Source organism: Schistocerca americana, chromosome 10 (genome assembly GCF_021461395.2).
Source record: "Schistocerca americana isolate TAMUIC-IGC-003095 chromosome 10, iqSchAmer2.1, whole genome shotgun sequence".
In the NCBI taxonomy this organism is placed as follows: Eukaryota; Metazoa; Arthropoda; class Insecta; order Orthoptera; family Acrididae; genus Schistocerca; species Schistocerca americana.
In genome coordinates, this window is record NC_060128.1 from 137,054,242 (window position 1) to 137,072,162 (window position 17,921).

At 44.6% G+C, this 17,921-nt stretch overlaps 1 pseudogene; it reads right to left on the reverse strand.

The window, feature by feature from the left end:
• Window positions 1–729: 729 nt before the first annotated feature.
• On the reverse strand, window positions 730–846 carry LOC124552777 (annotated as a pseudogene).
• Between the last annotated feature and the right edge of the window lie 17,075 nt (window positions 847–17,921).

The window sequence follows — 17,921 nt, forward strand, 5'->3', positions numbered from 1 at the left end:
TATTTTAACATATTTTTGTGAATTTGTGCTCTGTTTATTTCTGAGGTTGCGGCCGGGAGAGTCGTGTGCTGACTACACGCCCCTCCATATCCTTCCAAGGCCTGTTCGGACGGAATTATTTCTGTGGTATTATAGCATGCTGGTAAAATTTTGCATGGTCCACCACTGTTAGTGGTAACAGCAATAACCCTACCCTGGCACAACTGCAATCACGTCCGCTCATGGTGAATACATTGCAACGACTGGCTATATACAATGCCACCTTTGTCTTTATTTTTGAGGAGACGACGGCAAGTTGTGGATGCCATTGTTTCTTGGCCTCAGACCACAGTTTCGTGTCCACACCGTATCCAAATCAGTCCACTGGGTAGTTCATTCTCCGAAACAGGAAGCTGGGTGGCTGCCCGGACATTCTTTGTAGGTTACAGGGTGCACCAAATCTCCATCGACAGCGTTTCAGAAGTTCTACAGGGATACCTTCTGATTGTTTTGGTACAAGAGACACGCGGTCTCTAGCTGCTCATTACAGCACTCCGTCTTCAGGCCAGAAGTGGCCCATCGGGACCATCCGACCGCCGTGTCATCCTCAGTGGGGATGAGGATAGGAGGGGCGTGTGGTCAGCACACCGCTCTCCCAGTCGCTATGGTGATTTTCTTTGACTGGAGCTGCTACTAATCAGTCGAGTAGCTCCTCAATTGGCATCACGGGGCTGAGTGCACCCCGAAAAATGGCAACAGCGCATGGCGGCCGGATGGTCACCCATACAACTGCTGGCCATGCCCGACAGAGCTTAACTTCGGTGATCTGACGGGAACCGGTGTATCCACTGCGGCAAGGGCGTTGCCTGCTCCTTACAGAGTAATAATTTAATTATGATTTATTAGGTTTCTTACCTCAGTCACACTTCTTCTGAAACGTCCCCTTAGAAAAATTAATGAATTACTGTGCTGATAAACCTCTTACATTATTTGATTTTCAAACAGCTGAGCAAAACTGAACGTACTCAGACATTACTCTCTTTACTTATTCTGATCAACACTAAACTGGCACACAATATTTTTAGCGCAACGCAATCTGACTTTCAATAATACCTACAAAAGAATGGCCCTGACTAACAATGACCTATACCTGTCATGAATCACTTACCTCACAAAAATCTTAGTTACTCGAACTACTGCAATACAGCGAGCGCCAATACTGCCAGCTAAATAAAAGATTCTAACTGCTGAAGGCACTAACTACTGATAGGCATAGTTAGCAAATGAAAGATTTTGGTAGAGAACAAACAATGTATTTACCTTAATAGTGTTCAAAAGTGATATATATATATCAGTCCATGATATCCAATATTACAAATTTACTCTTTCTGGTGGACACACGTCCAGATCGTCCGCTCTCAAAATCTCGCCATCTCTCTCCCCACATCCACCACTGCTGGCGGCTCACCTCCAACTGCGCAACGCTACGCGCTGTTAACAGCCAACAGTCCAACACTACAATGGCAGACAACAATGCAAACTAGCCACAGACTGCACACAGCACAGCCAGTGATTTTCATACAGAGCGCTACGTGGCGTTACCAATAAGAAAACCTAAACAGCCTACTTACACTTTCTGTAAAAACACCTTCGCGACAGTGAAGAAACGAGTAATATCCGATAACGATAACGTACAGCACACAACACAGAGCAATGCGACAACCCTCAGATGAAACACGTTCACTTTTATCACAATGTGTTAAGTCTGTGTTCTTCCACTTTATCCCATTCTATTCCGTCTGTTCTGTCAGCGTACAGTACAGCAAATAACAAATTGCAGGTATTGTTCAAAACTTTCAACAAAAATGATCACGGCACAGTGTACAGTAACTCTCACCATGGACTACCGTACACTCCCAAGAAATCCAGGAGTTCGTCGTTTCATTTCCGCAGCTGCGATAATCCTATCAGCGAAGTCCGGGAGGGCTGCAATCAACCCTACCGATAAACGTTTCCCCATCTACAAGCGCATTATCCAGTTTGGGGATTTTTTGAAATAAAAAAGGAACCCTGATAACAGGGTGGTCCATTGATGGTGACCGGGCCAAATATATCACGAAATACGCGTCAAACGAAAAAACTACAAGCAACGAAACTTGTCTAAGTTGAAGGGGGAAACCGGATGGCGCTATGGTTGGCCCGCTAGATGACGCTGCCATAGGTCAAACGGATATCAACTACGTTTTTTTAAATAGGAATCCACATTTTTTATTACATATTCGTGTACTACGTAAAGAAATATGAATGTTTTAGTTGGACCACTTTTTCCGCTTTGTGATTGTCACAAACATATGGCTCGCAATTTTAGACGAACAGTTGGTAACAGGTAGGTTTTTTAAATTAATATACAGAACGTAGGTACGTTTCAACATTTTATATCGATTGTTCCAATGTTATACATGTACCATCGTGAACTTATTATCTCTGAGAACGCATGCTGTTACAGCGTGATTACCTGTAAATACCACATTAATGCAATAAATGCTCAAAATGATGTCGGTCAACGTCAATGCAGTTGGCAATACGTGCAACGACATTCCTCTCAACACGACGTTTTTGAGATTCCCGAATCTCGCCCAGTGTGTCTGCTACTGATGTGCGGATTAGCCGCGACAGCAGGTAAAACACCTACTTGGGCGTCATCATCTGTTGCAGGTCGTGGTTGACGTTTCACATGTGGGTGAACGCTTCCTGTTTCCTTAAATAACGTAACTATCCGGCGAACGGTCCGGACACTTGGATGATGTCGTCCAGAATACCGAGCAGGATACATAGCACACGCCCGTTGGGCATCTTGATCACAATAGCCATACATCAATACGATATCGACCTTTTCCGCAATTGGTAAACGGTCCATTTTAACACGAGTAATGTATCACGAAGCAAATACCGTCCGCACTGGCGGAGTGTTACGTGATACCACGTACTTACACATTTGTGGCTATTACAGCGCCATCTATTGCAAAGCGAAAAAAGTGGTCCAACAGAAAACATTCATATTTCTTTACTAGTACACGAAAATGTAATAAAAAATGGGGTTTCCTATTTAAAAATGGTTCAAATGGCTCTGAGGACTATGGGACTTAACATGTATGGTCATCAGTCCCCTAGAACTTAGAACTACTTAAACCTAACTAACCTAAGGACATCACACAACGCCCAGTCATCATGGTTTCCTATTAAAAAAAAACGCATTTTATAACCGTTTGACCTATGGCAGCGCCATCTAGCGGACCAACCGTAGCGCCATCTGGTTTCCCCCTTCAAGCTAGACAAGTTTCGTCTTTGTAGTTTTTTCGTTTGACGCTTATTTCGTGAGATGTTTGGCCCGGTCAGGATCAGTGGACCACCCTGTATACTGCTATATGAGAACGCATATTTATGTTTAGATTAGACTGACGCATGTGGCTTGTAACACAGCAACAGAGATGCACTCGGAGAGAGAGATTGAGAGAGAGAGAGAGAGAGAGAGAGAGAGAGAGAGAGAGAGAGAAAAGATGCACCACGAAGGATTTAACTGAGTGACACGGTAATGCGTAGATGTGTTGCACATAAACAGACAAACAAAGATTAGTTTCAGAAAATTTGGATGTTTTTTCAAGAGAAGGAGCTTCACAAGCTGAGCAAGTAAATAATACGTTGGCCAACATCTAGCCATTGTTATTCGGCTTGGTATTGACAGTCATTGGATGTCCTGATGGATATCGTGCCCAGTTCTGTCCAACTGGAGCATTAAATCCTCAAAATCGCTAGCTGGTTGAAACGTCCTGTCCATAAGGCCAGCAAACGTCCTCAGTTGGGGAGGGATCCGGCGATTGTACTGACCGAGGTAGTGTTTGGCAAGCACGAAGGCAAACAGTAGAAACTCTCACTGTGTGAGGGCGTGCATTATCTTGTTGAAATATACGCCCCATGGCATTTCAAGAACGGCTGAGTCCGAAAGTGAATTAATCACTGAAATCAAGTCAGTCGGATTCCAGGACTAAAACCCCTTTGGTTGTCGCTTGCTGCGCTCTTACAGCCAACATCACGTCGACGATATTTTTACACCTCCGTTTGTTGCCGTTAATGGGAAGTCATCCTCGGCTTACATGTCAGCACACGGGGAGAGTTTCTACTGCCTGTCTTCGTTGTTGACAAACCCTACCTTGGCCAGCTAGTTCGCCGGAGACGTCCCTAATTGCGATCGTTTGGAGCATTACGGTACAACTGAGTACCCCAACGCACTCTTCTAGGATATAGGGAGGCAAGCCTAACCCAGATCGAATTCGCCTCCAGCTTGTAGGCTGCCCAGCCTGGATATGGTTTTTAGATGGTTTCCAACATCCCAATAGGTGAGTCTCGAGTTTGTACCCAGGTTCCATATTTACAAACATTCTCACGCTTTCACACGAGATTTGCGCTAGACGCAGGAGCACATTTACGGTCCTGGTGGTAGTAAGGGACTGATGAACATACACGCTTGGTGTCTTTGAACCCACAATCATCGTTCATCGGCGTTACCACGGAGACACGAGCGACAGTGCTACTTTACTCCTCCCCACATCCGCTTCTCCAATCGCCCATCATACGCGTTCTTTCAGTAGCATGTTATGAAACCACCTATAAAGAATGTAGTTGACAATTAGTGAACATATTATTTGTTATTGGAATTGTTCCTTCATCAGTATCTAGTTCAAGCTACGATTTACAAAAACCTCTTATGCCATAAAACATAACCAGCTCCACACTCACCTTTGGCGAAGTGGAAACGGGGCAGGAAGAATTAAACATATTCTCGATACTTACAGACACTTTACATCGGAACACGCGTCCAAATGGAATTCTATATCAAGAACTCTGACAGCGAACTGGGCTGTCTCAAACATTACGCCTCACACATGTGCGACACGACAGAGGTAATAACGGACGATCCATCGTCAGTAGCAAAGACACTGCATTACTGATGGTTACGGCATAACTAGCTGTTGCTGAATGATTATCTATACGCAGTATGCGGTAAAATTAAACATTAAGTTTAGGAAATGAAAAAAATGATAAATATTCACATAATTCCAAAGTTCATCTGTGATGGTTGCATCTGCATGTACATGGATACTCCGCAAATCACATTTAACTGCCTGGCAGAGGGTTCATCGAACCACCTTCACAATCTTCTATTACTCCAAACTCGTATAACGCGCGGAAAGAATGAACACCTATATCTTTCCGTAAGAGCTCTGATTTCCCTTATTTTATCGTGGTGATCGTTCCGCCCTATGTAGGTCGGTGTCAACAAAATATTTTCGCATTCAGAGGAGAAATTTGGTGATTGGAATTTTGTGAGAAGATTCCGTCGCAACGAAAAACGCCTTTCGTTTAATGATTTCCAGCCCAAATCCTGTATCATTTCTGTGATACTCTCTCCCACATTTCGCGACAATACAAAACGTGCTGCCTTTCTTTGAACTTTTTCGATGTACTCCGTCAGTCCTATCTGGTAAAGATCCCACACCGCGCAGCTGTATTCTACAAGAGGATGGACAAGCGTTGTGTAGGCTGTCTCCTTAGTAGGACTGTTACATTTTCCAACTGTCGTGCCAATAAAACACCGTCTTTGGTTAGCCGTCTTTGGTTAGCCTTTTTCTGTGTGTTCCTTCCAAATGAAGTTGTTCGTAATTTTAATACCTAGGTATTTCGTTGAATTTACGGCTTTTAGAATAGACTGATTTATCATGTAACCGAAGTTTGAGTTCCTCTTAGTACTCACGTGGATGACCTCACACTTTTCGTTATTTAAGGTCAACTGCCACTTTTCTTATCATTCAGATATTTTTTGTAAATCGTTTTGCAGTTTGTTTTGATCTTCTGATGACTTTATTAGTTGATAAACGACAGAGTCATCTGCAAACAACCGAAGACGGCTGCTCAGATTGTTTCCCAAATCGTTAATATAGATAAGGAACAGCAAAGGGCCTATATCACTACCTTGGGGAACCTGTGAAAACACTTCTGTTTTACTCGACGGCTTTCCGTAAATTACTACGAACTGTGACCTCTCTGACAGGAAATCACAGATCCAGTCACATAACTGAGACGATATTCCATAAGCACGCAATTATACTACGAGCCGCTTGTGTGGTACAGTGTCAAAAGCCTTCCGGAAATCCAGGAATACGGAATCGATCTGAAATCCCTTGTCAACAGCACTCAGCACTTCATATGAATAAAGAGCTAGTTGTGTTTCACAAGAACGATGGTTTCTAAACCCATGTTGACTGTGTGTCAATAGACAGTTTCCTTCGAGGTAATTTATAATGTTCGAACACAATATATGTTCTAAAATATTGCTGCATATCTACGTTAACGATATGGGCCTGTAATTTAGTGGATTACTCCTACTACCTTTCTTGAATATTGGTGTGACCTGTGCAACTTTCCAGTCTTTTGATACGGATCTTTCGTCGAACGAATGGTTGTATATGATTGTTAAGTACGGAGCTAATGCATCAGCATACTCCGAAAGGAACCTAATTGGTATACAGTCTGAACCAGAATACTTGCTTTAATTAAATGATTTGAGTTGCTTCACTACTACGAAGAGCAGGCTGGAGTGGCCGAATGGTTCTAGGCGCTACAGTCTGGGACCGCTACGGTCGCAGGTTCGAATCCTGCCTTGGGCGTGGATGTGTGTGATGTCCTTAGGTTAGGTAGGTTTAAGTAGTTCTAAGTTCTAGGGGACTGATGACCTCAGAAGAAGTCCTATACTGCTCAGAGCCATTTTTTAACTACTCTGAGGATATTCACTTCTACGTTAATGGTGGCAGCTGTTCTCGATTCGAATTCTGGAATTTTTACTTCGTCTTCTTTTGTGAAGGCATTTCGAAAGGCTGTGTTAAGTAAATCTGCTTTCGCAGCTCTGTCTTCGATGGTATCTCCATTGTTATCGCGCAGAGAAGGCATTGATTGTTTCTTGCCGCTGACATACTTCACATACGACTAGAATCTCTTTGGATTTTCTGCCATTACCATTGGGTCACAGAGCTGCACCCACCGTTTCACCACACCCCACATATTTTCGATCGGCGATTAGTCTGGTGATCTGGCAGGCGCGGAAAAAAGGCTGACATGCTATGACACCAAGATGGCATGTGTTTGTACATCAACATACGGTCGTGCAGAATCCTGCTGGAAAATGCCGTTTGGGGTGTTGTGCATGAAGGGTACGGTTACGGGTCGCAGGATGTCATTCACGTGAGTCACACTGCTCACAGTGCTCTGGACACGCATCAACTGTAATTTGTGGTTGTACCCAATAGCATCCTAGACCGTTAGGCCTTGAGTATGTCTTGTGCAAATGAATCACTGTGATTCTGCTTCCCCTGTCTGCGGCGAACCAATATGCGGCCGTCATTCTCAAACAGAGTCTGGATTCGTCCTAAAACACTATCTGATGTCATTCCTGTCATTGTTCCACACACCATTGTGCTCCAGCATGTTTCTGCCCTTTCTTCAAAGGTAGGCGGAGAAGAGGACGACGCGCACGTAACCCATGCCGTAGTAAACTGCTACGGACTGTCACCCCTGACAGTGTACGATGTGTTACACTGTTCAGCTCTTGCGCCAGAGCCGTGGTGGAGGCAGATCCGTCCGGGAATGCCAATCGGATCCGGTGTCTATCTTCTCTGGGTATGGTCTGGGTGGTGCGACCTGACTAATCTTGCTGTGATCCATGGCCTTCCGTGAACCATTCTGAACACACACGTTGCACTGCAGAAACACTAAGTCCCCGATGAGCAGCAATTTCCCGGATGGATGCATCCCATTCTCTCATGCCAGTAATGCGCCCTCTTTCAAACTCACTGGTTCGCTCCTATGTCTTCGAGCCACCCTGCTTCTCTTATAACCGTAATGTCGAGATAGTAACTGGCTCCTTTATTTACGTGCTCAACTGTAAACCTAATTTTTGGGCAAAGAGCACTCATTCTCTCCACTATGTCACCAACATCTCTTTGCTCTACTATAATTACACACTAGTGGCCATTAAAATTGCTGCACCACGAAGAAGACGTGTTACAGACTTGAAATTTAACCGACAGGAAGAAGATGCTGTGATATGCAAATGATTAGCTTTTCAGAGCATTCACACAAAGTTCGCGCCGGTTTCGACATCTACAACGTGCTGACATGAGGAAAGTTTCCAACAGATTTCTCATACACAAACAGCAGTTGACCGGCGTTGCCTGGTGAAACGTTGTTGTGATGCCTCGTGTAAGGAGGAGAAATGCGTACCATCACGTTTCCGACTTTGATAAAGGTCGGATTGTAGCCTACCGCGACTGCGGTTTATCGTATCGCGACATTGCTGTTCGCGTTGGTCGAGATCCAATGACTGTTAGCAAATATGGAATCGTTGGGTTCAGGAGGGTAATACGCAACGCCGTGCTGGATCCCAACGGCCTCGTATCACTAGTAGTCGAGACGACAGGCATCTTATCCGCATGGCTGTAACGGATCGTTCAGTCACGACTTGATCTCTGAGTCAACAGATGGGGACGTTTGGAAGACAACAACCATCTGCACGAACAGTTCGACGACGTTTACAGCAGCATGGTCTATCAGCTCGGAGACAATGGCTGCGGTTACCCTTGACTCTGCAACACAGACAGGAGCGCATGCGATGGTGTACTCAACGGCGAACCTGGTTGCACGAATGGCAAAACGTCATTTTTTCGGATGAATCCAGGTTCTGTTTACAGCATCATGATGGTCGGATCCGCGTTTGGCGACATCGCGGTGAACGCACGTTGGAAGCGTCTATTCGTCATCGCCATACTGGCGTATCTCCCGGCGTGATGGTATGGGGTGCCATTGGTTTTACGTCTCGGTCACCTCTTGTTCGCATTGGCGGTACTTTGAACAGTGGACGTTACTTTTCAGATGTGTTACGACCCGTGGCTCTACCCTTCGTTTGATCCCTGCGAAACCCTACATTTCAGCAGGATAATGCACGACCGTATGTTGCAGGTCATGTACGGTCCTTTCTGGATACAGAAAATGTTCGACTGCTGCCCTGGCCAGCACATTCTCCAGACCTCTCACCAATTGAAAGCGTCTGGTCAATGGTGGCCGAGCAACTGGCTCGTCACAATACGCCACTCACTACTCTTGATGAGCTGTGGTATCGTGTACCTGTACACGCCACCCAAGCTCTGTTTGACTCAATGCCGAGGCGTATCAAGGCCGTTATTATGGCCAGAGGTGGTTGTTCTGGGTACTGATTTCTCAGGATCTATGCACCCAAATTGCGTGAAAATGTAATCACATGTCTGTTCTAGTATAATATATTTGCCTAATGAATACCCGTTTATCATCTGCATTTCTTCTTGGTGTAGCAATTTTAATGGCCAGTAGTGTAGTTGGTGTCATTGTATTATGGATTTCCACAACTACGGAAACTACGATCAATGATAACAACAAAAGAACAATAGTCGGCCGAAATGGCCGAGCGGTTCTAGGCGTTTCAGTCTGGAACCACCCGACCACTACGGTCGCAGGTTGGAATCCTGCTTCGGGCTTGAGTGTGTGTGATGTCCTTAGGTTAGTTAGGTTTAAGTAGTTCTAAGTTCTAGGGGAGTGATGACCTCAGATGTTAAGTCCCATAGCGCTGAGAGACACTTGAACCATTTGAACTTGAAAATAACAGTAGCAAATGCCAAAAGTTGTGGTTGTCTTTTCCAGCCATACATTACGAAGGAAGGGATTAAGAAGGAAATAAATATTCTAGGCACAGCATACCAGTGGGACAGATTCTTCCACGGACCATGTATATGTTTCCAGGTTACGATATTTTAAAGAACTGTCATCAGAAGAAGTGATTAATAATTTGGCTATATTGTCAATGTGAGGGCGAAGTAACTCAGTTATTAAAGCTTTGACTATCCGTGCCGAGGAACTTGACGTAATGATCGGGTTCTGACTGTACTGTTTCCTTTAGCAGATTTTCATGGGTATACTTAAAAAGTCTTAATTTTAGCCATATCCTGGGCCATCTGCTTTTTTTTTTTTTTTTTTAGTATACACAGTGCTAAATTTAGTGCAAGTCTGCATCATCGGCCGCGAGTGGAAGAGCGTCTGCTTGAAAAGTGAGAATGAGAATTTTATCAAGTTTCTCGACATTGTCATCTCGGAGATACGTTATCTGTTGCAAATGTTTTATTTATGTTGGAGTCTGAAAATCCATGAAGTCAAGATCGCACATGAAATCATCTTTATTTGGAGTGATTTCTAGTAGCGGCTAACTATCTAGCCATCTACAGGTCTAAGATATAAAACAGACTTTTCCCATGTTGAATACATACCATTAAACATTGACTAGTGATGGTGTCATTGCCGCTTCACACATCATTAAAATCTTTCGTGGCCAATATAATTGTACGATGGTGATAAAACTAAAGGGTTATGTCATTGCAGATCACAAAGGAAACTCCTCATCGTGTTGCCCTCAGATTCAGTGGTAAGATGGCCCAGTAGGTACCCCGTCAGAAACTGGACACAGATCAAGCACGAAAACAGGAAGGTGATGTACTGAACCGTGAAAAAAACGCAAGGTAGAAACAGTGATCGGTCCAAGGACAAGTGCAACATAGAGCAGCCAGAAATAGCAGCAGCGTGGTGGTTTTATGTTGTCACGATGCTGGACTGCCAAGCGGGCGAGACGTTTTCAGATCTCTCTCGTGCGATTTCCTTTTTTCTTTTTTTCTTTTTTACGCTGTTGGCTGTATTCAGATTTGTGTCTGTGTCGTGGTGTAACGTTCGTTTGCACAAGTGAGGTGTAAAGTAGGGACGTATAATAAAAGTTGATTCTGCACAACTACCCTATTAGCAGCCGAAAAGAAGTGGCTTTAGTAGGGGAACCGCAAACGTTTGATGACAATTCGTATGATAGGAATGTTTTACTGACCTACTTAATTTGTACGGCTGGTAAGTGAGTGAGATATGCCTCCTTGCCCGATTTAGGTGTTCGTATGAATGTGATCACTCCCAAGTAAATGATGAAAACATGAATAGTTTGTCACATATGTTGCAACAAATGAACGCAACGGTTTCACAATTACACGGTTTCACCGTGCTCTGTCAAAACACATGTTTTTAACCTTTTTGAAGTTGCGTTCTATTTAGGAAGCTTTGACTCTTGAATTCCTTTGTTGTAACATAGTTCACAGCAAATAACATGAAAGAGCAGTTGAACGGAATGGACAGTGTCTTGGAAGGAGGATATAAGATGAACATCAACAAAAGCAAAACGAGGCTAATGGAATGTAGCCGAATTAAGTCGGGTAATGCTGAGGGAATTAGATTAGGAAATGAGACACTTAAAGTAGTAAAGGAGTTTTGCTATTTGGGGAGCAAAATAACTGATGATGGTCGAAGTAGAGAGCATATAAAATGTTGACTGGCAATGGCAAGGAAAGCGTTTCTGAAGAAGAGAAATTTGTTAACATCGAGTATAGTTTTAAGTGTCAGGAAGTCGTTTCTGAAAGTATTTGTATGGAGTGTAGCCATGTATGGAAGTGAAACGTGGACGATAAATAGTTTGGACAAGAAGAGAATAGAAGCTTTCGAAATGTGGTGCTACAGAAGAATGCTGAAGATTAGATGGGTAGATCACATAACTAATGAGGAGGTATTGAATAGAACGGGAGTGGAGGAGTTTATGGCACAACCTGACTAGAGGACGGGATCGGTTGGTAGGACATGTTCTGAGGCATCAAGGGATCAGCAATTTAGTATTGGAGGGCAGCGTGGAGGGTAAAAATCGTAGAGGGAGACCAAGAGATGAATGCACTAAACAGATTCACAAGGATGTAGGTTGCAGTAAGTACTGGGAGATGAAGAAGCTTGCACAGGATAGAGTAGTATGGAGAGCTGCACTAAACTAGCCTCAGGACTGAAGGCAACAACAACAACAACAACAACATGGTTCACACCCGTTTATTTCTTGTTTTTTATTTCTGTGAGACGTCTGTGTTGCCTGGCCTGCTCTCACTATTCATTACGTTTACTTGCGACGGTAACGTGTTCTTACCGCATGACTCATATTCTAGAAGCAATGCAAAGTGTGACACTGCCAAGACTGCAGAAAGAGAACAAAACATTTCAACGACCGGACTGACAGTTCATAATGCTGTAGAAATAAATAAAAATAAGTGACACGAGGAAGATTAGAATACGGCTCCTCTGTTTCACAGACCAGCACCGTGACAACTTAACGACGACGCCGTGGATGTTGATATACGCTCAATATTGCACTTGCTGAGCTTGGACCGTTCACTCTTTTCATTTTGCTTTTTTTTCACATTTCAATACACCTTCTTAATGTCTTCGTACTTGATCTGTGTTCAGTTTTTGAGGGATTACCCACTGGGCAGTCTTACCACTAAATCTGAGGGGGGTGGGATGTGGAATTTCTCTTGTCAGTAAATGTCGCAATCAGTATTTACATCATTTCATCATGTCAGTTACTGAGATGCAGCGACATAACCCTTTCGTTTTATCACCAACGTACAATCACACTGAATACGAACGATGAAAAGCTATTTCTGGTTGTGTCAAGTATGGATGTTGTCATTTTAAGAAGGAATTTCAACTATATGTGAAGCCTTAATGACATCGACATTAATTAACGATGATTCATGAAATGTATTTCGTAATTATTTCTTGTATATACATTTGAACTCCGCTACAATATTATGTGCATTCTGTAAGCATTTGTATTTATCTAACATCGTAAAAAATCTGTTCTGTATCTTAGGTCTGAAGATGGGATTGTTAACTGAGACTAGCAATTAGGCCAGGTAAGGAAGACTTCATGTGTGATCTTGGGTTTTCAATCCCTAACGTAAATAAAAAGGCTGAGAATTTTTGTTGGTGAATGGACGGGTAGAAAACGGCGAGAGTGACTAACAAATTTGATCGTGTATGGGATATTTCACCTTCGCAGATTTTCAAAGTGGCTCGGGACTTGACCTAGTAGATGGCGTCGGAAGTTCCATGCGGCTTTTCGCGGATGATGCTGAAGTATACAGAGGTTGCAGTATTAGAAAATTGCAGCGAAATGCAGGAAGATCTGCAGCGGATAGGTTGGTGCAGGGAGTGTCAACTGACCATTAACATAGACAAATGTAATGTATTCCGAATACGTAGAAAGAATTATCCTTCATTGTATGATTATACACTCCTGGAAATGGAAAAAAGAACACATTGACACCGGTGTGTCAGACCCACCATACTTGCTCCGGACACTGCGAGAGGGCTGTACAAGCAATGATCACACGCACGGCACAGCGGACACACCAGGAACCGCGGTGTTGGCCGTTGAATGGCGCTAGCTGCGCAGCATTTGTGCACCGCCGCCGTCAGTGTCAGCCAGTTTGCCGTGGCATACGGAGCTCCATCGCAGTCTTTAACACTGGTAGCATGCCGCGACAGCGTGGACGTGAACCGTATGTGCAGTTGACGGACTTTGAGCGAGGGCGTATAGTGGGCATGCGGGAGGCCGGGTGGACGTACCGCCGAATTGCTCAACACGTGGGGCGTGAGGTCTCCACAGTACATCGATGTAGTCGCCAGTGGTCGGCGGAAGGTGCACGTGCCCGTCGACCTGGGACCGGACCGCAGCGACGCACGGATGCACGCCAAGACCGTAGGATCCTACGCAGTGCCGTAGGGGACCGCACCGCCACTTCCCAGCAAATTAGGGACACTGTTGCTCCTGGGGTATCGGCGAGGACCATTCGCAACCGTCTCCATGAAGCTGGGCTACGGTCCCGCACACCGTTAGGCCGTCTTCCGCTCACGCCCCAACATCGTGCAGCATGCCTCCAGTGGTGTCGCGACAGGCGTGAATGGAGGGACGAATGGAGACGTGTCGTCTTAAGCGATGAGAATCGCTTCTGCCTTGGTGCCAATGATGGTCGTATGCGTGTTTGGCGCCGTGCAGGTGAGCACCACAATCAGGACTGCATACGACCGAGGCACACAGGGCCAACACCCGGCATCATGGTGTGGGGAGCGATCTCCTACACTGGCCGTACACCACTGGTGATCGTCGAGGGGACACTGAATAGTGCACGGTACATCCAAACCGTCATCGAACCCATCGTTCTACCATTCCTAGACCGGCAAGGGAACTTGCTGTTCCAACAGGACAATGCACGTCCGCATGTATCCTGTGCCACCCAACGTGCTCTAGAAGGTGTAAGGCAACTACCCTGGCCAGCAAGATCTCCGGATCTGTCCCCCATTGAGCATGTTTGGGACTGGATGAAGCGTCGTCTCACGCGGTCTGCACGTCCAGCACGAACGCTGGTCCAACTGAGGCGCCAGGTGGGAATGGCATGGCAAGCCGTTCCACAGGACTACATCCAGCATCTCTACGATCGTCTCCATGGGAGAATAGCAGCCTGCATTGCTGCGAAAGGTGGATATACACTGTACTAGTGCCGACATTGTGCATACTCTGTTGCCTGTGTCTATGTGCCTGTGGTTCTGTCAGTGTGATCATGTGATGTATCTGACCCCAGGAATGTGTCAATAAAGTTTCCCCTTCCTGGGACAATGAATTCACGGTGTTCTTATTTCAATTTCCAGGAGTGTATAATAGCGGAACAAACACTGGTAGCAGTTACTTCTGTAAAATATGTAGGAGTATGCGTACGGAACGATTTGAAGTGGAATGATCATATAAAATTAATTGTTGGTAAGGCAGGTGCCAGGTTGAGATACATTGCGGAAGTCCTTAGAAAATGTAGTCCACCAACAAAGGAGGTGGCTCACAAAACACTCGTTCGACCTATACTTGAGTATTGCTCATCAGTGTAGGATCCGTACCAGGTCAGGTTGACAGAGGAGATAGAGAAGAACCAAAGAAGAGCGGCGCGTTTCGTCACAGGGTTATTTGGTAAGCGTGATAGCGTTACGGAGATGTTTAGCACACTCTGCAAGAGAGGTGCTCTGCATCGCGGTGTAGCTTGCTGTCCAGGTTTCGAGAGGGTGCGTTTCTGGATGAGGTATCGAATATATTGCTTCCCCCTACTCATACGTCCCGAGGAGATCACGAATGTAAACTTAGAGCGATTCGAGCGCGCACGGAGGCTTTCCGGCAGTCGTTGCTCCCGGGAACGATTCGCGACTGGAACAGGAAAGGGAGGTAATGACAGCGGAACGTAAAATGCCCTCCGCCACACAACTTTGGGTGGCTTGCGGCGTATAAATATAGATATGGATGTAGATGTAGAATCGGAATTCTGTGCTGACATCGGGGCTTTGCCAGTTTAGCGATGTCCTCCGAACCTGAGGCGAGGACTGCCCCCGCCGTTCTTCCGCCACCTCCCACCAGCGCCGCAGCCGCCGCCATTGCTGGCAGCGACCGCACGGTCGCCACTCCTCCTCGTGCGGCCGCCTGCAGAATACCAAGAGCCGAGCGCCGCGACACGAGAGGGGGTTCACCACGGGCCTAGCTTGTCTGCGGCCGCGAGTTTCTATCCGGCCCGTGCGCCGTGCGTCTCAATTGCAACCGCACTGATGTCACCACACACTGCTCTCAAAATAGTGACCACGTATCGCGCAGGCCTCGAGGTACAGTCTCTACGTGGGAGGTCCTGGTGTATACTGGATGCTAGACGTTGTTTATTTGGGTACGCGCGGACAGCTGTGCTTGGCAGAGTCGCTTCTGCCACGGGGAGGTGCGCCTGCTCCGGGTCAGATCTGCCGGGAGGATTAACGACGAAGGTCGATATGACACTGTACCTCAACAGTAAGGTGGCAGTATGTGGGAGAGACAGCACAATGAATTATCTAATTATTGCGTCACGCCTCCTTAGTTGCCATATCCACCACTTAGTTTCCCTTAGTACACAAACTGGCATGCTTATCAAACAGAATGCAGAAGGTTTCGCTGAATAATTCAGTCAGTGTCGGAGAGGCAGGAAATTTTAGTGATGGGTGGAAAAAAATTCTCAAAGGGTATTCCACAGGGTTCAATTTTTGGTCCACTCGTGTTCCTTATATGTGCGAATGAGCTTCCACTTAACATTCAGCAGGCGAAATTAATATTTTTTGCAGGTGATATTACTTTTCCTTTTTTTTTTTTTTTTTTTTTTTTTTTTTTTTTACTTTACATGTGGCAAGGGCCTTGTAATGTCTCTTGCAGCGATCTATTCGCGATATTTTCAGAAATTTTATAAATTATATAACTCAGTACATATCTCGAAATATCTCTTCTTAGCTTACCGATTATCAATGCAAAGTAGTTTCAAGCCAAATTATTCCTTGGAGCGTCCATTTACTCCATGGAATAGCTTCTCTGCTATCTATGTTTTCTCTTATGAAAAGAATGAAGGAGATCTTGCCGATTAGCCGTGAAAGGAGGAGGATGTATATGTATGTATTGTTGAGCTAGTCGCCATCTTGATGAGATTCTGTATGAGAAGGAATTTAATACATGAACTAAACTAAAGTAAGTGTGCTCGCGTATTATTTAACCGATTATTATTGTCAGTGTCTGCTTACTACGCTGTGTTGCACGGGATCAGTGGGGAACGTCTGATTTGCACTGGACGAACCTGCAGATTTGTATGCTCAAGATATCCAGTTACTTCAAATAAATAGGCTAACACGGTCTTACCAGCAGATATCCGGTCTTCCCCATGAGATCTCCGAAAGTTAATAATTATTACAAATGTTTTCAGGAGATCGACTGACAATTTTCGTCGCACCGAGACTTCGAAATTGCTTCACTGCCTTATGGAATTTAAGTTAAGCTCAATTTAATCAGGATAGAACAGTATTGAACTGTGTGAATGTGATAAGCCTGCTTTGTGAATGAAAATTCGCTTAATATACGCATGTTTTTACTATCCTGTTCAGTGAAGCTAAACCAGGCCGGTGTGAGAGAGGTTTTTTAAATTTTGGATCCCACAAAAAAATATTAAAGCCTTATTGACCATACGCCTGTTCTATGAGGCTCTTCCAGTTCTGCCCGTCCAATGCGCTGCTCGTCCAGTTGCTGTTGCTGTTCACCCTAGTTGTGTCCTCCCGAATGTTATCCCGCCATCTGATTCTGGGTCTCCCTCTCCCTCTCGTTCCATCTATTGTTCTGCTGAACGCCATTCTAGGTAGTTTATTCTCTGTCATTCTTGCTATATGGCCTGCCCAATTCAACCTTCTCCTCTTGAGCACTTCGACGATGTTACGGTGTTCGTACAGCCCTCTTAATTCTTCATTTCTTCTTATTCTCCGTTCCATGTTATTTTCGTCGTATACAGGTCCAAAAATTTTCCATAGTACTTTTCTTTCGAATATTTACAGTTTTTCTTCATCTTTCTTTCTAAATATTTATGTTTCACATCCATATAACACCACAGGTATAATGGTCGATTGATATAAGCGGATTTTGAAGTTACTGCTAAGTAATCTTTTTCTTAGAATTTTGATGAAACTAAAAAGTGTCTTGTTTGCTGTTGATAAAAGGGCATCTATTTCTATCTCTGTTCTGTTGTTATTACTAAAAATACTTCCTAGGTACTTGAAGTGGTCATCAGTCTTGAAATTGAATCAATCTACAGTCAAAGGTGCATCTTTTCTGGTATTCTTACTTACGGGCAGGTCTGGCTTTTTTTCATTGACATGTAATCCTGTTTTCGCAGCAATTTTGTAGTAATTTAGCATCACTCTGATTAATTCTCGTTTGGAACTACTTATTAGTGCTACATCATCTCCATAGGCAAGTCTTGTAAAGTTCACATCCTGTAGCTGGATCCCTTGTGGACTGGTTTTAGAAAATTCTCTATCAATCTTTTCTAGGACAAGGTTAAATAAAATAGGTCAAATGGCATCCCCTT